A 22,883-nucleotide genomic window follows, 5' to 3' on the forward strand; every position below is an offset into this window, starting at 1 on the left:
TGTCGGGGCATCATAAATCAGTGCACGCTGTACTTTGAACTCCTGGAACACCAGTTCACCTCCGACCGGGCCAAGGTGGCGTTCATCATGCCTTACCTCACCCGAGAGGCGTTGGCGTGGCTTAACCCTCTGTGGGAGAGAGGGGATCCTCTGGTGTCTGATCTTCAGGCTTTCCTCGCGGCCTTCCGGAAGGTGTTCGATGAGCCCGGACGAAAATCTTCTACTGCCTCCTCACTTCCCGACTCCTCCAAGGGAGTCTCACTGTGGGCCAGTATGCCGTACGTTTCCGAACCCTCGCATCTGAACTTACCTGGAACAATGAGGCCGTGGTGTCCATCTTTTGGGAGGGCCTTTCCAGACGGATCAAGGATGAGCTAGCCAGTCGTGACATACCTCCCTCCCTGGACGACCTGGTGTCATTAGTAACCCGGATTGACATCCGTTTCCTGGAACGCGCTAAGGAGATGCCCCGTGAGAGGAAACCTCCGCGCCTCGCTCCCATCTTCCAAAGTCCAGTCTCGCAACCTGCACTCCCAAGGGTGTCTTCTCCAGAGCCGATGCAAATTGACCAAGTCAAGATGGTCAAGTCTCGCCAGGAGACCCGTCATGCCGAGGGGAGTTGCTTCTATTGTGGAAATATTGAGCATCAGATCTGTTCTTGCCCGGCGAGATCGGGAAACTCCAGTGCCTAGGACTGCTCGGAGAGGTCGTCCTAGGCAAGAGTTCTTCCTCTCCGCCCTTGACTCTGTCTGTTTCCGTTACCAGTTGTGAGGCCCGCTTCTTCGAGACTGCCCATCTGGATTCCGGAGCCGCTGGAAATCTCATCCAACAGGCCGTTGTGGAGCGTTTTCAGATTCCTACCATACATCTGGTGGATCCTTTAGCAGTTTCCCCTGTGGATGGAAAGCTTCTCCTTGAAACCATCTTGTTGATCACTGAGGTGGGGATGCTGCACATGGAGAAGATCTCCTTTTACGTACTGTCCGGTCTCTCTCATCCCATCTTGCTTGGCATGCCTTGGTTACAGAGGCATGAGCCTGTCCTGAATTGGAGCTCAGGAGAGGTGCTCCGTTGGTGTCAGGAATGCGATAAGACCTGCCTGGTTCCAGTTCGTCCTGCTCGACCCTCGTCTACTCCGGCTAACCTGCCTGGCCTGCCAGAACCTTACTGGTCCTATGCGGATGTTTTTGATAAAACGGAGGCAGAGACACTACCACCTCATAGGCCGTATGATTGCCCCATCGACCTAATACCTGGTGCTTCACCTCCTCGCGGGCGAATCTACCCCTTGTCACTGGCCGAGACCCGTGCTATGTCTGCATATATTGAAGAAAATCTTGCTAGGGGATTTATCCAGACATCCACCTCTCTGGCTGGAGCAGGATTCTTCTTCGTCAAGAAGAAGAGTGGCGCCCCTGAGGGTTCAGTCGCCACAGAGATACTGCACCTCACCCCGAGGTGTGGTGTCTCCCTTCTCTCAGGCAAGGTGGGAGTGCTGCACAGAGCCCCAACCACCTACATCCAACACTACACCACTCCAGGCCAGCAGGAGGGGCAAGACACAATGTAGTTTTCTGCTGAGCCCTGACCCTGGCTGGAGTAGGGGGAACCCAAAGGTAGGGGGAACCAGTAGTGGGTGTGAGTGGAGGAAGTAGAAATGGGAAGCACATATACAGTAAGTATATATATAGGAAGCCATATTAGGTCTGGGGAGTGAGTGAGTTAGTTCAGTTCAGTCTGGGAGCAGAGGCTCAGTCAGATCTCTGCTCCACAAGTTAGGGCTCAGGATAGAGGCCCGGAGGGGAGCAGGGAGCAGGCTCCATTCTACAAAAAGGGATCCCAGGGGGTACGGCGCATGCAGGACGGCACCCGTATGCCCCGTTCCTGCCAGGAGACAGGAGGGATCGTGCTTGCCACATTCGAAACCCCAGGGGGTCAGGTTGGTCCCGGATCCGACGTACAGGAAGGATTTCAGCATACCCGAGCGGGACTGAGAGTGGGCAGCGTAGGGCTACGGTGAGAAGGACCAAGTGTGGAGAAGGTCAAGTTAGGCACATATGAAAGTGGGGTTCTGCCAAGCAACCCCTAAGCTGCTTGAAGGAGGACTGAACCCCTTCCCGGTGAACGCAGCGCGACGAGGGAGGCTATCACCTATAAGCGCACTTGTGAATTGCCTAAAAGAACTGTAAGTAAAGCACTGAACGACTGCTCATTGTAGATTGTAAGCTCTTACGAGCAGGGTTGTCATTTTTGCTGTAATTATTGTATTATCTTTAGCTATGTTACTTATGACTGTTGTATATGAACCTGTGAATTGTTAAGTGCTGCGGAATATGTTGGCGCTATATAAATAAAGACTATTATTATTAATAAAGACTATTAAGTGCCTATGTCTGTTTCTTTACTGGCGCCAACTTTCCTCACCTGCACCACAACGCCCAGCGCACCAAGCTCCATTCAATCTACACTGCCCTGAGGCCTGCTCCACCTGTGGGGAGCCGTCCCATCAAAGCTGCCCCTAACATCAGCCTCAGTGGACTGTCGCAGCGCTGGTAACCTCTTACCAGAATCCACAGGTGGCATCACAAACTTTTATTTTACTAAAACCCCTTTTTGGCGCACTGTCCGCCCTGGGCCAGCCACCGTGATATACATTTATACTGCCCCAGACAGTAAGGCCCCACCGGGGGCGAGACAGAAGGACGGCCCTCTCCGTCCTTGTATCAACTATAGTGGCCTAAACCAGATTACCATCAAGAACAAGTACCCCCTGCCTCTCATCTCGGAGCTGTTTGACCGCCTAAAGGACGCAAAGGTCTTCACTAAGCTCGACCTGCGTGTACCTGGACGATATCTTGGTGTTCTCTCCTGATCTGCCCTCTCACCGGAGGGATGTTCGTCAGGTACTGCTGAGGCTCCGGAAGAATCGCCTGTTTGCTAAGTACGAGAAGTGCCTCTTTGAGCAGACCTCCCTGCCATTTCTGGGGTATATCATCTCGGAGAGCGGACTGCGGATGGATCCTGAGAAGGTGTCTGCTGTCTTAAAGTGGCCCCGACCTGAGGGATTGAAGGCTATTCAGCGGTTTCTGGGATTCGCTAACTATTACCGCCTCTTCATTCCTCATTTCTCCTCCCGGACAGCTCCCATCTCGGCTCTTACCCGTAAGGGAGCAAATCCCAAATAGTGGTCTCCAGAGGCAGAGTATGCCTTTGTCTCTCTTAAACAAGCCTTCTCCTCCGCTCCAGTGCTACACCATCCTGATGGCAATAAACAGTTCTTCCTGGAGGTTGATGCCTCTTCCTCCGGAGCCGAAGCAGTGCTCACCCAGAAATCGTCATCCGGGCGAATGGTGACCTGCGGCTTCTTCTCCAAACTCTTTTCTCCGTCCGAGCGTAATTACTCCATAGGGGATCGAGAACTGCTGGCCATCAAATTAGCGCTGAAGGAGTGGTTCTACTTGCTTGAGGGGGCTCTGCACCCGGTGGTCATCTACACTGACCATAAAAACCTTGCGTATTTGCAGACCGCCCAGAGACTAAACCGGCGTCAGGCCAGATGGTCTTTGTTCTTTGCTCGATTCTGCTTCAATCTCCATTACCGCCCGGCAGACAAGAACATTAAGGCCGACTCTCTATCCCGCTCTTTTCTGTCTTCCGACCTGGAAGAGGAGCCTCTTCACATCATTGACCCCTCCAGAATAATGACTGTTGCTCCGTTTGACCTGTCTCGTCTACCTCCTGGTAAGTCCTTTGTAGCGGCTCAGGATCGGAAGAGGGTCTTACTCTGGGGCCATTCGTCCAAACTCGCTGGCCATGCCGGCCAGAGGAAGACACTTCTGCTCATTGCCCGGCACTATTGGTGGCCCACCCTGCGCAAGGATGTTGTGGATTTTGTCGCGGCTTGTTCCTCTTGTGCCCGTAACAAGATACCTAGGCACCTTCCAGCCGGTCGCCTCCTTCCGCTCCGTGGAAACATAATGCAATGGATTTCATCACGGATCTCCCTATATCGGCCGGTTGTACTGTCATTTGAGTGATCGCCGACCGCTTCACCAAGATTGCTCACTTCATTCCTCTGCCTGGTCTTCTGTCTGCACCTGTGCCGGCTAAGGACTTTATCCGTCACATCTACCCCTCCACATTGTCTCGGACTGAGGAGTTCAGTTCGCTTCTCGCTTTTGGAGAGCCACGTGCAAGCTGCTGAATGTCTCTTTGGATTTCCCTTCTGTCTATCATCCTCAGTCCAATGGTCAAGTGTAACGTATCAATCAGATCCTTACCAGCTTTCTTCGGCATTTTGTCAATGTTCACCATAGCGATTGGGTGGAGCTCCTGCCCTGGGCTGAGTTCTCCTATAACAACCATGTGAGTGAGTCCTCTGCTAAGTCTCCGTTTTTTGTGGTCTACGGTCAACACCCCCGGATTCCGTTTCCCGTCTCCGCTTCAGTGGACAATCCTGCTGCGGAGTCTCTCGTCAGTGAATTTTCTGCGATTTGGGAGGACACTTGATCTGCTCTTCTTCAGTCCTCCGAGCGGATGAAGAAGCATGCTGATAAGAGACGTCTGGATCCGCCTAAATTCTGCCCGGGAGACAAAGTCTGGCTTTCCTCCAAATATGTCCGTCTCAAGATACCATTATATAAGTTGGGTCCACGATTCATCGGTCCGTTCGTGATTCTGAACCAAATGAATCCAGTGGCGTACAAGCTCAAACTCCCGGCCTCCAACTCCTTTCACGTGTCTCTCATCAAACCTGTTGTCCTTAATTCTTTCTCTAACGATCCAGGTACCGCTCCAACTCCAGTCTCCACTGAGGACGTCTTTGAGGTAGAGAACATTTTGGCCATCAAGAGGGTAAAAGGAAAGACTTTCTTTCTTGTGGATTGGAAGGGGTTTGCCCCTGAGGAGAGATCTTGGGAGCCCAGGGAGAACATTCATGCCCCTCGTCTTCTTGAAAAATTTCTTACGGGCCTAAAGAAGAGGGGGCGTAAAGGGGGGGGGGGGTTACTGTAGCGTCGGTGTCTCTGCCTCCAGCCGGGCAGAGACGCCTTTCCCCTCACTGCTGCGGTCCCGGTTTGGCATCCTCCAGCTCCCCTGCCCCTGCTGCCGCTGTTGCGCAAACCGCAAGCAGCTTCCCAGGCACCATGCTTAGGGCGCGCGCGCTCCCTCCCTCTTTAAGGGGCCGAGCAAGCCGTCCTAAAGAGTCCCCAGCCAATGGCTGGAGGACCACCTCTATATTAAGCACCTCCTCCAAAATGGAGGTGCCTGTGCAAGGTTGTTGCTTGTGTGCTAACACTCTCCTCAGGCGTCAGGTACGAGTGCCCGCCAGTCTCTCTGTCAGCCGTGCCCACCAGCCTGTCTATCAGCCATGCCCGCCAGCCTGTCTATCAGCCGTGCCCGCCAGCCTATCTTTCAGCCGTGCCCGCCAGCCTATCAGCCGTGCCCGTCAGCCTATCTTTCAGCCGTGCCCGCCGCCTGTCTGTCAGCCGTGCCCGCCAGCCTGTCTATCTGCCATGCCCGCCAGCCTGTCTACCTGCTGTGCCCGCCGGCTTGCCTACCCGGATCACCTGTCAGGTTACCTGCTGTATCCGCCTACTTGTCTACCCGGATCACCTGTCTGGCTACCAGCCATACTCGCCTGCTTGCCTACCCGGATCACCCGTCAAGCTACCTGCCGCTGTACCTGTCAGCCTCAGCCACCTGACCCATGGGAGTTGCCTTCTCTCACACAAGGTGGGTCCGAGAGTGGCACCTGGCTCCCTTGCCCGGTCCCTCCTCGGTTCACGGAGTTGACTAAGCCGCCGTGTGGCCAGGGTCGGTGCGAGTAGGCGCTTAGTTACGCCCTTCTGGTCCCTCCTTGTATCCCAGCACAGAGGTTCCACCACCCGGACCCGTAACAGTATAGCTGTATTATTGAGCACTGTATAGCTATATTATTGGCATTATATAGCTGTATTATTGGCATTGTATAGCTGAATTACTGCCATTGTATACCTGTATTATTGGCATTGTATAGTTGTATTATTACCATTGTATAACTGTATTATTGGGCACTGTATAGCTGTATAATTGAGGTCTGTATAGCTGTATAATTGAGGTCTGTATAGCTGTATTATTGGCATTGTATAGCTGTATTACTGGCATTATGTAGCTGTATTATTGGCATTGTATATCTGTATTATTGAGCACTGTATAGCTGTATTATTGGCATTGTATAGCTGTATTACTGGCATTGTATAGCTGTATTATTGGCATTGTATAGCTGTATTATTGAGCACTGCATAGCTGTATTATTGCGCACTGCATAGCTGTATTATTGTGCACTCTATAGCTGTATTATTGGTTCTGTATGGCTGTATTACTAAGCACTGTATAGCTATATTATTGGAATAGTATAGCTGTATTATTGGGACTGTATAGCTGTATTATTGGCTCTGTATGGATGTATTATTGGCATGTTATAGTGTTACTATTGACACTTCATTGCTGTATTACTGACTCAGTATGGCTGTATTATTGGGCACTGTATAGCTGTACTATTTTCTTTGTGTGGCTGTATTATTGGCGCTGTACCGTGTTATTATTGGGCACTGTATAGCTGTACTATTTTCTTTGTGTGGCTGTATTATTGGCGCTGTACAGTGTTATTATTGGGCACTGTATAGCTGTGTAAAGGACATATTAATATTCATGCTATCCAAGTGTAAAGGACATATTGATACTCATGCTATAGCAACTCCATTTTGTCTGCTTGCTTTAAAATCATGTTATTATACTCCTTGCATAACATACATTCTTTCCTTCTTTTCTCATGCAACTTTCCCACACTAACCTTTTCTCACAAGAACATTCTGTGAGACACTCTGCTCCTGTTATCTAACTGGTCTGAGCCGGGATGTGTATAACCTTGTAAATTTCCACCATGCACCGAACTAACGATAATATGACCATATGTGTATTTCCGTAATAATTGTACTAACATTGGTTCAAGCCTGTAGTAAGTCTGTAGGTGATTGGCTATTGATATACTCAAAACAATATAAAATGCTAAGTAGAAATAAACGAGATTAGAGATTTTCTGAATCCTCCCATACAGAGCACTGCCTCAGTTTGGTTTTCTGTTGGATTGCGCAATCAACATAATAATTTGACACTCACTTGGTCAACCGTGAAGGGACGTTGGTGCCCTCCCTCAACAGCTGTACTATTTTCTTTGTATGGCTGTAATATTGGCCCTGTATAGTGTTATTATTGCGCACAGTATAGTTGTATTATTGGCTCTGTAAAGCTATGCTTTTGGCTCCGTATGGCTGTATTGTCGCACTGTATAGCAGTATATAAATATTGTATATATGACGAGTGAATCTCATGTATGGACATGGAGCGAGGACAGATCTATGCACATAGCAGTTTTGCAGCATTGAGGGGGAGGGGAGGTGTTTGGGTCTCCAGGAGAGATGGGCGTGTTACCTGTGCCGCGCTCACCTGTCCTACCTGGGAGGGAGGCTCCTTAGCATCTATCACTTTCTGAAGCTGCAGTTCAGAGACTTCTCGCATACCATTGGGGTAAGTACTCTCCTGGATCTCCAACCTAGGCGCAGATTTTGGGGACTTTCAGCCTCTGCTTGCACAAGTCTGCTGCACCATATGCAGAATACAGACTGCGGCTGTCATCTTCAATCTGGATCTCTCCAGCTGCTGTAGAACTACAACTCCTAGCATATCCTGACAGCCTGTAGACATAAGAAAAACAAAAAAGACAGGTGACAAAATTATTATTGGATCTGTAGTTTATTCAGACCCACAGGCTTGTGGTGGTAATTAGTGGAGCACTCCTGGCAAAACTGATACACCCACGTCTCTCCTGGACGCCCAAAATCAGAGGAGACCTCTTGGACTCTGGGGGGAATCAGTCAATATCCCAGGTGCCCCACATACTCACCTTTCACTGTTTCTGTACGTCCCTCTCCTCCTGGGACCACCAGTGACAACCTCATGAGCTAAGAGGGAAGCACAAGACTGGTGGGAAGCGAGTCTGAATGGTTGTTTTGAGGTCCGCACTCTACAAATTGGAGGGGGACTGGTCTGGGTTCTATGAACATTGGGGGTTCTGGTCTGAGGGCTGCAAACAATGACATCTTGTTTAGGGTCTGTATCCAGTTAGGCAGGGGTCTCTATATTTTAGGTGGTCTGGTGTCCATAGTAATTTAGGCTTTTGGTCTGAGGTCTATATTTTTTGGGCAGTCTGGTCTGAGGTCTGCCAAAAATGGTGTCTTCTCTAGCATCTATAAGTGGGGGGTTATGCTTTTTTTTTTTAAGATCATATCTAAGGGTCTGTAAACAGGAGTGATTTGGCCAGGGTCTGCAAACACTGGTGTCACAACACCAGTAAGAGTACAGGGGATCTATATTTTTTAGGTGGTCTGGTGTCCATATTTGTGTAGGCTTTTGCTCTGGGGTCTGCAATTTTAAGCGGTCTGATTTGGGGTCTGTCTGGGTAAGGATTTCATCCAATCTTAAAATATGTGCATGGTTAGGCGGGGCATGGCTTAAAATAGAGAGCGATATTACACTTCGATCTAAGAATTTATTATCAAGAAATGTTAGTCATTTTATATTTATTCTACCCCAAAAATATGCCTGAATTAGGGTGAATTACACATACTCCTTCGTTTTGTTTATGTTTTTAAAAGAAATTTGGTACAAATTTGTGCAAAAGTAAAAAGAGGTGAATTCTCTCATCACCATTCTATGTTCTCCTCCTTTGGCCTTTTATTATCCGTCTTCTTATCTTACATAGTTTATGGTAATTTCCTTTCTCTTGGAAAGATTAAGATAAAACCAGTTTAGCGATCACGGAGAGATACCGCAGACCAGTGCTACCAGTTGGGGTGTGGAGACTTTTCAGAATCAGACCTGTGCCAGCAGTGTAACAGCGGGGCTGTTGCTGGTTACCTCCAGGGGGTGTGTAGACTTTTTAGTGTAGTCTATACCAGATATATAGATAAGGGACGAGCAGTTAATCTTGACCTTTTCCATCACTTCTGCAAATTTCATGTGATGGATGTTGTATTTTATACCCCAGGACCCAGGTCCGACTGCAATCTGTGCCCCCTATAGAGACGCCAACCCCCCCGATCCTTGGGATTATATCTCTACGATCTGTATACCTGGTACAGAATTTCTCAGCTTGTTGTTTTCACAGTTTACATTCTACCAGGGCTTCTGTGGGTTACTATGGGTCATGGTAGAGGAATATGTGAGCGAGGGGTTAGACAAACCTGTTGAGTTGGTTTTATAGCTAGTGAGGGAGAGTTTAACAACAGTCAGGGGGAAGTATTAAAAAACACAGGCAACCAATCAAGATAAAGGATCTAGCTGTTATCTGTCATGTGGACATCCCTGTATTCGGTTTCATATTTCTTTATGACTTGAGAAAATAATAAAATTCCAGTTACCTGAAGCCACCACTAGGGGGAGCTCACTGCATATGAATTGATACATTATTGAGCTCAATGAGAACTGTATGCAATGTGCTCCCCCTAGTGGCGGCTGGTATTGTATCATTTATCAAGACAGAAAATAAAGCTGGGGTGGGCACCCCCAGGATATTTAAAGGGTTATTCTCTTTTTCAGAGATGAATACTGTTGTATAATTGCTTGTAAAAAGAAGCACTTTCGCAATTTACTGCTTATTAAAATTTGCAGCCATTCTTGGGATATCAACACTTTTTTTTGTATACAACTTGTTACCTAGGAGACCGACCACCGCTGCTCTCTAGTTTGTAAGCACTGTGCTGAAGCTGGCCGGATTTAAGAGGTAACCAGCGATCCTGGCCAGCTTCAGAACATTGCTTACAAGCTCAATACAGAAGAGCTTATAAGCACTGTGCACGTTCTGCTGTCTGGCAGCGGTGGTCGGTCTCCGAGGCAACGAGCTGTAAACAAAAAAAGAAAGTGATAATATCTCAAGAACGGTTGAAAATTTTAATCCAAAATAAATTGCAGAATTGCTTGTATCTACGAGCCCTAACTGATAATATCCCAGTTATGAAGATGGGAATTACCCCTTTATGTTCCATTTGTGGGATCGAACAGGAACAACCCCTATAGGGTGAGAACCCCTTAAGAGTTGTATTAGTTCACACTGGTAGAATGACTAAATGGAAACTGTAATATCCATACTTTCCAAAACTCACTAAATGTTCAGGAATCTCTTAGAAAACATGGAGGCTCTAATGGACATCCCTAGACCATTATCTTATGGATGTGACCCGCATAGGCCCACCGGATTGTTCGGTAAAATTGGCACTGTTGGCAGATACACTATGGTCATGGACTAAGATGAGGTATTACATAGTGTGCCAGTCCAACTTCATCAGATTTTAGTAAATATACATTTAGGTGGAGATCCCCTTTAAAACGATCAGGATTCTTGGTCAGCACCAGATAGGACTTGAAATGTAGGAGTTTTCTCCAAGGAGATTATCTGTGTTTCTGGTTTATTAACTCATTAATCTTGATATTAAGTACAGTAATTACCCTGGCTGCTAATCCCATCCCTGCAGGCCAAGGGTTGGCATGGATCTAGGTAAAGGTATTAAGATGGCATCATGCCTGCTCAAACAGAAGCCAACAAACACACTACATCAGGCAGGATCAATGACTAAAGTCTATGGTTCTCTTCACAGCTCACCCAACTGCAACCCCAATCATTCACTGACAGCAAGCAACAATCTTTTTTTTACATTTTTCTTGGCATTTTTCAGGAGAAGATGGCATGGATATATATATATATATACACACAGTAATTTAATGTGGTTGTACACCTTCAATAGGAGTTGTCCAGCAACCATCCCTCTCAAATCCCCCCCCCCCCGCCAGGAACGAGTATGTTTGGTTTGGAATCGTGAGTAGAGTAAGCTGATTCCAGTCCCCCCATGCACATCAGATGCTCAGCAAGACCCTCCAAAATCTGTTGGTTTAGTCACTGAGTGACAAAGTTTTATATCTGCAGTAAACAGAATTTGGGAGAACTTGTTTCTCCGGGGGCCTACTGCTCTACATTCCAGGCTTATTTCTTACATCGTAACCAGACAAACTAGTTGTCCATCATTCCAGCCGGTGCCACCCATTGTTCTGCATTTCTACATTCTGGGAATAGTCAGTAGTAGGTACTAAGCGATCATGATTCATGTTCCAGAAGATCCCAGACTGAAATTCCCCCAATGATCACAATGGTTAAAGGGGTTGTCCACCTTTGGTGACATGTATTTTTTTCCTTTTAAAAATTAATATATTGGGGGCTAACAATAATTTTTGCAATTGGGTTTCATTAAAAATTTTGCACTCTGTACCTTCTATAGCCTCTGCCTTACATTGTCTATTGCTGGCTGCAAAATGAGTTAACCAAGAATCCATCAGTGAGCTCATTCAGATTGAATTACAGCAGAATTGGCAACTTTTCTCTTTTATCTGTTTTTCTATGGGCTCCTCTCAGCTGATTTATGTCCATTGACTACATCAAAGTTGAATGTGCAGGGAAACAAAAAGTCAGTAAAAGCCAAACTGTGCAAAATTTTGAATGAAACCCAATTACAAGTATGATTTTAACCCCTTTCTGATGTCAGGTGTAATAATACGTATCTGCCCCCTGGGCCTATTGTACCAGATACGTATTATTATGCCTTGGCGATCGGGCCTGCACACAGGCTGTGCGGGCGTGATCGCCGCCAGGTGTCAGCTGTTTCTCACAGCTGACACCCGGTGCTATGTGCAAGGACCGCTCCCAACACATTAACCCAGAAAATGCTGCAACCGAAGTCGATCGCAGCTTTCCGGGAGCAAGGGGAGGTAAGCGCAGCTTACTTACCTCCTCTCCGGCGTCCCGCGCTGTCTGTGCCGGATCCCAGTAGTTGTCATGGTGACTCGATGTCGTCATGACAACATCCGGGTCACCAGGCAGCAGGAAGTTACTTTGATCATGCGCAATACACGATCACAGTAACTTCTGCCTGTGCAGTGCTGACACGCAGCATAGCATAGAGATGCTGCTGCATCTCTATGCTATGCAAGTGATCGGCGTGCAAAAAATTAAAGTCCTATAGTGGGACAAAGTGTAAAAGTAAAATAAAAAAACAATAAAAGTACACATATTTGGTATTGCCGCACCGGAACGATCTGACCTATAAAACTGTCCCACTAGTTAACTCCTTTAGTGAACACGGTAAAAAATATAAATAAAAAGCAAAGCAAAAAACGATGCTTTATCGTCATACCGCCTAACAAAAAATGGAATAAAACGTGATCGAATAGACAAATGTAAATAAAAATGGTACCGCTGAAAACGTCATCTTGTCCCTCAAAAAACAAGCCGCCATACAACTCCATCAGCCGAAAATACTGTAAGTTATAGCTCTCAGAATAAAGCGATACAAAAAAATTATTTTTTCTATATAAAAAAAAATATAAATGTGGTATCGCTGTAAATGTACTGACCCAAAGAATAAAGCTGACTTATCAATTTTACCACATGCAGAATGGAATAAAAAAAACCTATTCCTGAATTGTTGGTTTTTGTTTATTCTGCCTCCCAAAAATCAGAATAGAAAGCGATCAAAAAATGTCACGTGCCTGAAAATGGGACCAATAAAAACGTCAACTTGTGCCGCAAAAAACAAGCCGTCATATGACTCTGTCGGCCGAAATATGGAAAAATTATAGCTCTCAAAATATGGTGATGCAAAAATTAATCTTTGCAAAACAGCTGTCAATCATGAAAACCCGATATGAATCTGGTATCGCTGTAATCGCACCAACCCAAAGAATAAAGTCGTCTAATCACTTATACCGCATGAGGAAAGGCGTAAAAAATAAACTCTAGGGTTAGGGTTGTGCTGGGGTTGGGATTTTTTTCAAATGTAAAGAAAAAAAAATGACGATATGGCAATTAGTGTTGAGCACAAGTGCTCGCTGCTTGGGTATGTACCGAGTATCGCGGGTGCTCGAGTGACATGCTCGAGTCTCCGCCCCATATGCTTTGCGGCCCAAAAAAACTCGCGGGGATTGGCTGCCATGCACGAGCGATCCCCGCATGTTTTTTTGGGTGTCTAACAACCGTGAAACATGCGGGGCTGGGAGTCGAGCATGTCAGTTGAGCACCCGTGATACATGGTGCATACCTGAGTACCCGATGCAAACTCAAGTAGCGAGCAGTTGCGCTCAAGACTAATGACAACTTATTCAATATGATGACTTCATGTTATCAAATTCTGTGTCGTACCTCTGGGTTCAAAATGTTCACTTTATCCCTTGATAAAATCATTGAGGGGTCTAGTTTCCAAAATGGGATCACTTCTGGGGGGGGGTTTCCACTGTTTAGGCACACAGGGGCTCTCCAAACACGACATGGTATCCGCTAATTATTCATGCAAATTTTACATTCAAAATGTCAAATGGAGCTCCTTCCCTTCTGAACCCTGTCGTGATCCCAAACAGTGGTTTTCCCCCACATATGGGGGTATTGGAGTGCTCAGGAGAAATTTCACAACAAATTTCAGGGTCCATTTTTTTTCCTGTTACCCTTGCGAAAATAAAAAATTGGGGTCTAAAGTAAAATTTTTGTGAAAAAAGTTAAATGTTCATTTTTTTTGTCCACATTCCAAAAATTCCTGTGAAGCACCTGAAGGGTTAATAAAGTTCTTGAATGTGGTTTTGATCACCTTGAGGGGTGCAGTTTGTAGAATGGTGTCGCTTTTGGGTATTTTCTGTCATAAAGGCCCCTCAAAGTCACTTAAAATGTGATGTGGTCCCTAAAAAAATGGTTTTGTAAATTTTGTTGGAAAAATTATAGAAATCGCTGGTCAACTTTTAGCCCTTATAACTTCCTAACAAAAATAAATGTTGGTTCCAAAGTTGTGCTGATGTAAAGTAGACATGTGGGAAATGTTATTTATTAACTATTTTGTGTGACATATTTCTCTAGTTTAAGGGCATAAAAATTCAAAGTTTGAAAATTACGAATTTTACACCAAATTTCCTATTTTTTTTTACATATAAACGCAAGTGATATCGAAGAAATTTTACCACTATTATGAAGTACAAGATGTCACAAAAAAACAGTCTCAGAATCAGTGGGATCCGTTGAAGTGTTCCAGAGTTATTACCACATAAAGTGACAGTGGTCAGAATTATAAAAATTGGCCTGATCATTAACGTGTAAACCACCCTCGGGGGTAAAGGGGTTAAAGAACCAAATATATATACAGCTCTGGCAAAAATTAAGAGACCACTGAACAATTTTCTATTGGAAAGCATGGCACGACAAATGAAAGCTGTGATTAGTCCACCAAATATTGCCAAATATTGATTTCACAGTTCAAAACATGAGTAATTTGAGGTCTGGAAGCACTGTTTCTCTGTTTCTTTTTCAATATTTTGATGCTTTTATAATTTGCTGCAAATAAATACAAATTTTTTATCTTTGAATTTCGGAGACCTGTTGTCAGCAGCTTATACACTAAAACAACAATGTAGATTTTACTCAAAAATATACCTAGAAAGAGAAAAATCAGAGAAACTGAAAATTTTGCAGTGGTCTCTTCATTTTAGCCAGAGCTGTAAGTAAAAAAAATTGCCTCTAAAAGTGGACAACGAATTTTATCATGAGAAAGCTGGGTGACAACCAATAAGGCCAACATTACAGCTCCCATAGCGGTTGTCATACATTTTCTAGCTGACTGATTTTAGAACTTTTATTCTTTTTTAACTTTTATTTTTTTAAGGGGAAATGATAGACATTCCTGAGGTCTGTGCTGTAACTTGCCTCTCCGTCTGCTCGTGGCGATGATAATGAGTCCCTGATTAAGGAAAGTCCTATTCTTAGATTCTTATCATCATAACATTTTGTGCAAACTGATCACTTTTACCGCACGTGTCCCTGCAGTAAAGTGGCCTCATTCAGTGGACTGTCTGTAAAATGGGTGAGTAGGAGGTGTAATACCTATACTTGCCAACATGCCCTGTAAGTTATGGATTCTTTCAAAAAAAGACTTCCCAGACTTTTAGAGCTGGCAGATATACTGAGGGCACTAGAAGCCTCCCAGAGAGTACATTTAGGGGGCATGAAGAAGGATTGTAGCGGGCGTAGAGGAGACATGGCTATTGGGAAACATATGTCTCCCCATAAAGTAATTCTTCCTATAAATTATACCCAAAGCATCTGCTGACACCCCAAGTTACACGGTTTCATTGTGTGACACATTGAAATGCTCATACAATCCTTTTGTCTTGCTCGGGGTACAAATAGTGATATGGATCTATCATATTTTCCACACGTTCGCTATTAAACATTAGCTTAGCTTCTTACATTTTGTCTCTTCAGATGCAGACAAGATGGCACACAACCGCCACCATATCCCGAATACAGAATCTGAGAAGGTTCACCAAGAAGGATGCCCAAACCCTTCTCCATCAAGAGCCTTGACTCCTGAAGACTCAGATTTCTTTCCTTCCATAAGTCTGGCCGCTGCACTGCTCCTTATTTTCATCTCTGTTCTTCCTTTGTTGTCCCAGACTGGCACGGCCTTCGTTCCTTTCAGAAAATTGGGTAACTTTTCCAGAAATGAGGCTCTTTTCCATCCTCTCATCTACATCCAGCCTCGGTCTACCCAGCTGACTTTAGAGACATTAGCCAAGAGCCAAGAGGAGATCATCACTGTATTGGCCGTGGCCAAGGAACATGCAACCCAGACTCTTGTGTGCTTCTCTAAAAATGTAGTTGCTCTTCTATCAAGGCAAAGCCAAGGTCATCCTGTCATTAGACAGGCCACAAACGTCCAAACCCTCAGAGACATGAGGAATAGTAGCAACACGAGAAACTCAGGGGTCTTTTCTGTGTCGGTCATAACTCAGAGAAGTGGACACTTCCCATACTGCACAATACTAAGACCTACAAGCCTTGTGTCTGGAAATGTCTATCTAACAGAGATAACAACTCAAGAAAAAGAGGTGTCCATGAGAACAGAGTCTTCAATCATAGCTCAGGAGCTACTAGAACTTGTGTGTAAGAACAGACAAGTCCCAGACACATTTGAGGCCAAGGGAGATCATGTGAAAGTTATTCATGTAGTAGGTGATCCCTACTTAGAGAGTGGCGTTGTATGTTGACTTATAACCCAATGACCTTTTGCCGGCCATCTCATGTGGTGGGGCTCATCATGTGATTGACCTATCTCAGATACACTGAGTGGACATTATTTTATCTTATGCATGTGTATGAGAGTTCTCCAGGGAAACCTGGATGTTCTAGAACATGTGGAGAACTGAACCTAGATGGAGATGATCTGATTGGACAACCTTAGCATTGGAACCTGTGGTGATCATAATCAATTTGCATGTACATCATACATCTATAGACAAGCATGCTGCATGTTGGAGCCCTAACCTTAATTTCAGGGGCCCATAGGGGAGGGAAACCAAGCCAGGAACTGATCTAAGCCATAACATTAAGTGCAACTTTCTAGTGTTGTATTGCTGTGTGGTTTCTGACACCGGCTACTGCTGTCATCTCTCTGTGCAGATTCGTTGCCTTCAGAGTCAGGAAAAAGTGAATCCTGTCCTTGACACTTTGTACTCAGTAGATTTAATTAAAAATTAATTAATTATTCTCTTTTTCATATAACTGATCTTTCCAGGACGTTAATCTTGTGACCTGGAATGCAAAAGGAAGAAACACTGACAATGGGACACGGGCTACACTGTCATTTATGAGAGAATGTTTTCTGCCCAAAGATATAAATTATATTCTTCTTCTTTATAGGCATACTGTACTGATACATATAGATGCATCTCTATATACCAGTAAATTATTGGATAAGAAACAAAATTACAAAAAATCCGATTTTTTTTTTCCATAAAGTTACTTAAAATAATGGTGCAAAAACAATTAAAATAATCACATTATAACATAAAACTATAAATGACATAGGCATATTTAGTATCTATACAATACTGTGAACACTTTATTTACGGTGATCAGTAAATGGATTTAATAAAAAATGGCACTTTTTCTGTGCATTTAACCCAAAATAAGCTAATATAAATTCAACACTTACGTAAAAGCATGGTAAAACCGTGCCTAAAAAAACGACATCTTGTGGGCTGTAATTAATATAACAGATGGGGCAGACTTATTGGGTCAGCACCCCCTAGTGGGCATATCTTAATGGCACACAAACTTGAATCGACTCATTTTATCCTGTAGTTGGAGCGCCCTCTATGGTCAGTTTTCTAATAATGCACTTAAAAGCAGCAACACCAAATATTTAGAAGAAATCTCTATTCACAACCACATAGATTTTTTTTTCTTTAATGAAGCGATGTATAAATTAGGAAAGGTCAGTAAATGCTAACATGAAATTGATTTCTGCTCTTTCCAATTGTACTATTTTGCACCAGAAAAAGACTCTAAAAAATATTTATTTTTTTCTGTCGTCATAGCCCAGGGACCCATATCTAGCAGCGTTACTCAGGATGAACGCAATGGATAAATCACTTTGCATATATTGGATTGGGTATTTCTTCCACTTAGCTGTTTAGTTGATCACATATTTCTGGTGATTCCTGTTCATATTTTTTATGCATTATGTATATTTGTGATATTAAACGCTTCTATTTTTACTACATATTCTATATTTCTGTTCACTGACAGCAAGCTGAGAATTTGAGAAGGGACAGTTTTTGTTCTGCAATGATTAAAATGGACTGTACTTTCAAGAAACTTTGCAAAAAATTGCCTGCACTATTGATTTATGCAATGTCTTATCAGAGAAATCAGCTTCTTTCCCCACTTAACAGACATTTCTTCCTTTCCCCCCTGCCTCCTAAACCCACCATCCACTATGAAAAAGCAGCTCAAATCTCTCTTGCTCAGAGGAGACAGACTGCAGGTGTTATGTGACCCAGGCTATTATCCTCTATCTATGGAGAAGGGAACAGATGGAGGCAGACAGATGAGAAGGGAACAGATGGAGGCAGACAGATAAACATGGTGCAGAGCTTTGTAACAAGTGATTTACCTCACATCAGAGGTTGATTCAGATCAAGACAGCTCAGCACTGCTGTATAATGTCCTCCATGTTGTTGCAGCTTGTGTCTGTGAGCTAAATAGTGACTTAAGAGCAGAAGCTCTCATCTCTGTGCTGTGCTGTGTATGGGAGAAATTGCTGCAGCAAATTTCCTCCCCTCAGCCCCAGCAAACAGTGAATTACAAATTACAGGTAGATGCTGAAAGGGGGAAAACTGGTGAGAATGAAGGATACAAGTCATATAATGACCAGAAATGTTGTTATAACTCATGTACACACATAGGGCACCTTATTCTGAATAGTTACTTGAAAGTATCGCTACCCTTTTAAGCTTTATATTTGTTTTTATTTGCTCTATACTGTGTACAAAAAACAAAATATCGAGTGTGACACCCCAAAGACAGAGCAGAGCAGAAGAGCTAAATCACCAGCAGGAGCGGCCGGAGACCACTCTGAGCCGGCAGAGATTGGCGCCGGGACAGAACAGGCAGATAGTTATCAACCACTTGCCAGTAAATTCTTAGCCCCATAGGGAAAGATAAGCAAAGTCCTTGAGAACCTCTTTAAGTGGTTGGAAATACAAGGGTCCCTTCTGACATCCATCACCCCCTGGCAAGGCACATGATGGGCTCTCAGATGTGACCCTCAATGGGAGTGGGATCTTAACAATAAAACTAGTGCAGGGTCAGACTGGCCGAGCAGAGAGTAGTGGCCCCCAATCACTGCCGCTGCCACAGAGAATGCATGCGCTGATGTCGGCTGCATCAATCACTTACGCACTTGCTGCGACACTGCGCGCTGTTAGTGCTTTCTTAATAAAATCCCATGTACCACTGGACAGCCTCTTATCCATAGCTCTACAGTGCAGCCTAACATAGGAAGACTGTCTATTTACCTCCCAGACCTGTAGTGTTCTTCTGATCTTGGGCAATCGTGTGCCATAAACTATTTCATGAGACCACTGCAGCCAATCTGTGGCCACTGATGAACTACAACCTTTACTGCCGACTTTCCACTCTGATGGAATAGTTAAGGTGCAGCCCATCAATGGCCGGAGATTGGTTGCAGCGGTCTTGTGGCACTTTGTCACATGACTGCCAAGGGACCGAGTGCCGGCACTGGAGGAATGGTTCCAGTCCAGAATACATTCACTTTTATTTTAGGCTGTACTCCTGAGTTATATATAAAGGGTCGTCTAGGTAAAAAAAACACCCCTTTAACAACCCCCTCATCCTTTTCTTCTCTCGCACACAGAGATTCTTTCTTCCTTGCTGTCGAGCCAGAGAGGGTGTGAGGATGTCCACTAAGACTAGTGATATGGCTGCAGAGGTCCCAGTACAACAATACAAATGGTGCCGGTTTTGTAGTAATCCGCTGAGAAATCAAGTTTTGAAGCCACATGCAAATTAGACGGGAAGAGCACTAGGGGTGTGTAAAAGAAATTGGAATACATCTCCACGCCCTTAATGTGATTTATGGCTATTTTGCCAATTGCATCGAATCTCAATTTCTCTGCACATTCTTAGTACACAAAACAGCACTCTAGATGGCGCCATTATCCCAAAATTGTCCTTCTTATCTGCTTCGCTCACATTTGCGTTCACATTTTCATTTTTTTTCTGATCCTTCATAGGAACAGAAATAAGATAATGATATCAATGTTGGATATATCCTATGACGGTCCAGGGACTGTAATGGGAGTCAGTGCGGTTTCCATTATGGTGCCTCTTATATTATAGGAAAAAAATAGCGCTATCTTTTTTACAGCAATTAATTAGGAATCTGCCACGAAGGCTCCAATACAGATATGACCAGAACATTAAATGGTATGTGCTTGAATTATAGCTAAATACTGAGCTATACTTTGATATCACCCCATGCTGGTTCAGTGTCTGCACAGACTGGGCCGCCGTCAGCACTGGGCAAATGGCGAGGCCCACTGCACCTGAGGCATGTACAGTGGATGTGCTCGCTGACTGTACAGAGCGGACTCCCGAGTCTAACTGCTGCAATCAGGGCTAACTTTACTCGCAGCAACCTAACCCCTTATATTCCGCTGTCAATTGGGCAGCGACATTTTAGAAGCTGGAAATGGGGAGGTCCCTTCCAACACCCATCAGACCCCTGGCAAAGCAGCTGGGGGTCTGTTTATACACTGAAATATTACAGCATTGCAATATTTTGCACAAGTGATTGCAGGTCCAAGACCTAGAAAAATAATGTATGTGTATATATACAGGTGCATCTCAGTAAATTAGAATATCATCAAAAAGTTAATTTATTTCAGTTCTTCAATTCAAAAAGTGAAACTCATATTATATAGAGTCATTACACACAGAGTGATCTATTTCAAGTGTTTATTTCTGTTAATGTTGATGATTATGGCTGACAGCCAATGAAAACACAAAAGTCATTATCTCAGTAGATTAGAATAATTAACAAAAAAACACCTGCAAAGGCTTCCTAAGCGTTTAAAAAGATCCCTTAGTCTGTTTCAGTAGGCTCCACAATCATGGGGAAGACCGCTGACTCGACAGATGTCCAGAAGGCAGTCATTGACACACTCCACAAGGTCCCAGAGTCTGAAGGAAGAGAGGAGAGGCCACAATCCAGGCTGCTTGAGGTCTAGTGTGAAGTTTCCACAATCAGTGATGGTTTGGGGAGCCATGTCATCTGTTAGTGTAGGATCACTGTGTTTTATCAAGACCAAAGTCAGCGCAGCCGTCTGTAAGCCATAATCATCAACATTAACAGAAATAAACACTTGAAATAGATCACTCTGTAATGACTCTATATAATATGAGTTTCATTTTTTGTATTGAAGAACTGAAATAAATTAACTTTTTGATGATATTCTAATTTAGTGAGATGCATATATACACTGTTCCAAATTATTATGCAAATATTTTCTCAGATTTTCCCAAATTACCTATATGAATTGCAGTCATTGTAATTTTCCAGTCAAATAACTATTAGAGTACAATTGAAAGGTTTTTGTACAAACTGCCTATGATAACAGTATATTTTTTAAAAAATAAAAAACTCAAACTGCACTCAAAATGCATGTTCCAAATTATTATGCATGAAAATGATCTTGCTGCGGAATGCACGGTTCTTCTTCTTGAACCATGGAAGGAAGTGCTGTTTGAGAAACTCAACATACATTATGGAGTTCATCTTTAGCCCTTCAGGGATCCTAAAAGGGCCGACAATCTCTCTCCCCATGATTCCAGCCCAAAAATTACTCCACCTCCTCCATGTTAGCGCCGTAGCCATGTTTGCATGGGGTGTCCATCAACCAGCCATCCTCCACTCCATCCATCTGGACCATCGAGATAATTTCATGCATGATAATGCCCCGTCTCATGCTGCACATAACACATCTGCATCTCTGGCTGCTATGGGCATAAAAGGGGACAAACTTATGGTGTGGCCCCCATGCTCCCCTGACCTCAACCCCATTGAGAACCTCTGGAGCATCATCAAAAGGAGTGTCTATGATGGTGGGAGGCAGTTCACATCTGAGCAACAGCTCTGGGAGGGTATTCTGTCCTCATGCAAAACAATTGAAGCAGAAACCATCCAAAACCTGACAAATTCAATGAGAGAGTTCAGAAGCTCCTTTCGAACAAGGGGTCCTATGTGCAAATGTAACATCACCTAGAATAAAGTTTTGAGTTGAAAACTGTTTGATTTCAGTTTGTAATAACCTGCTAATGCTTATAATTTCAAAAATGACCATTTTTTGTTCTTTATTAAAATGAAAAGATTGAAAACTCTGCTGTGCATAATAATTTGGAACATGCATTTTGAGTGCAGTTTGAGTATATAGTTTGAGTATATTTTTTAAAAAATATACTGTTATCATAGGCAGTGTGTACGAAAACCTTTCAATTGTACTCTAATAGTTATTTGACTGGAAAATTACAATGACTGCAATTCATATAGGTAATTTGGGGAAATCTGAGAAAATATTATTTGCATAATAATTTGGAACACAGTGTATATACACTGCTCAAAAAAATAAAGGGAACACTTAAACAACAGAATATAACTCCAAGTAAATCAAACTTCTGTGAAATCAAACTGTCCACTTACAGTGCTGGCCAAAAGTATTGGCACCCCTGCAATTCTGTCAGATAATACTCAGTTTCTTCCTGAAAATGATTGCAATCACAAATTCTTTGGTATTATTCTCTTCATTTAATTTGTCTTCAATGAAAAAAACACAAAAATAATTGTCCTAAAGCCAAATTGGATATAATTCCACACCAAACCTAAAAAGGGGGTGGACAGAAGTATTGGCACCATTTGAAAAATCATGTGATGCTTCTCTAATTCGTGTAATTAACAGCACCTGTAACTTACCTGTGGCACCTAACAGGTGTTGACAATAACTAAATCACACTTGCAGCCAGTTAACATGGATTAAAGTTGACTCAACCTCTGTCCTGTGTCCTTGTGTGTACCACATTGAGCATGGAGAAAAGAAAGAAGACCAAAGAGCTGTCTGAGGACTTGAGAAACCAAATTGTGAGGAAGCATAAGCAATCTGAAGACTACAAGTCCATCTCCAAAGACCTGAATGTTCCTGTGTCTTCCGTGCGCAGTGTCATCAAGAAGTTTAAAGCCCATGGCACTGTGGCTAACCTCCCTAGATGTGGACGGAAAAGAAAAATTGACGAGAGATTTCAGCGCAAGATTGTGCGGATGGTGGATAAAGAACCTCGACTAACATCCAAACAAATTCAAGCTGCCCTGCAGTCCGAGGGTACAACAGTGTCAACCCATACTATC

General features: G+C 44.0%; 1 long non-coding RNA gene across 1 annotated transcript; it reads left to right on the top strand.

Moving 5' to 3' along the window:
• Positions 1–7,465: 7,465 nt before the first annotated feature.
• Positions 7,466–17,684, top strand: LOC141154392 (uncharacterized). Its single transcript, XR_012247429.1, has 2 exons — positions 7,466–7,566; positions 15,383–17,684. It is a non-coding gene; the product is annotated as an uncharacterized lncRNA (long non-coding RNA).
• The last annotated feature ends 5,199 nt before the right edge of the window (positions 17,685–22,883 follow it).

The sequence above is a fragment of the Phyllobates terribilis genome, unplaced genomic scaffold, assembly GCF_046119375.1.
Source record: "Phyllobates terribilis strain yellow unplaced genomic scaffold, ASM4611937v1 Scaffold_7__3_contigs__length_470593459, whole genome shotgun sequence".
NCBI lineage: Eukaryota > Metazoa > Chordata > Amphibia > Anura > Dendrobatidae > Phyllobates > Phyllobates terribilis.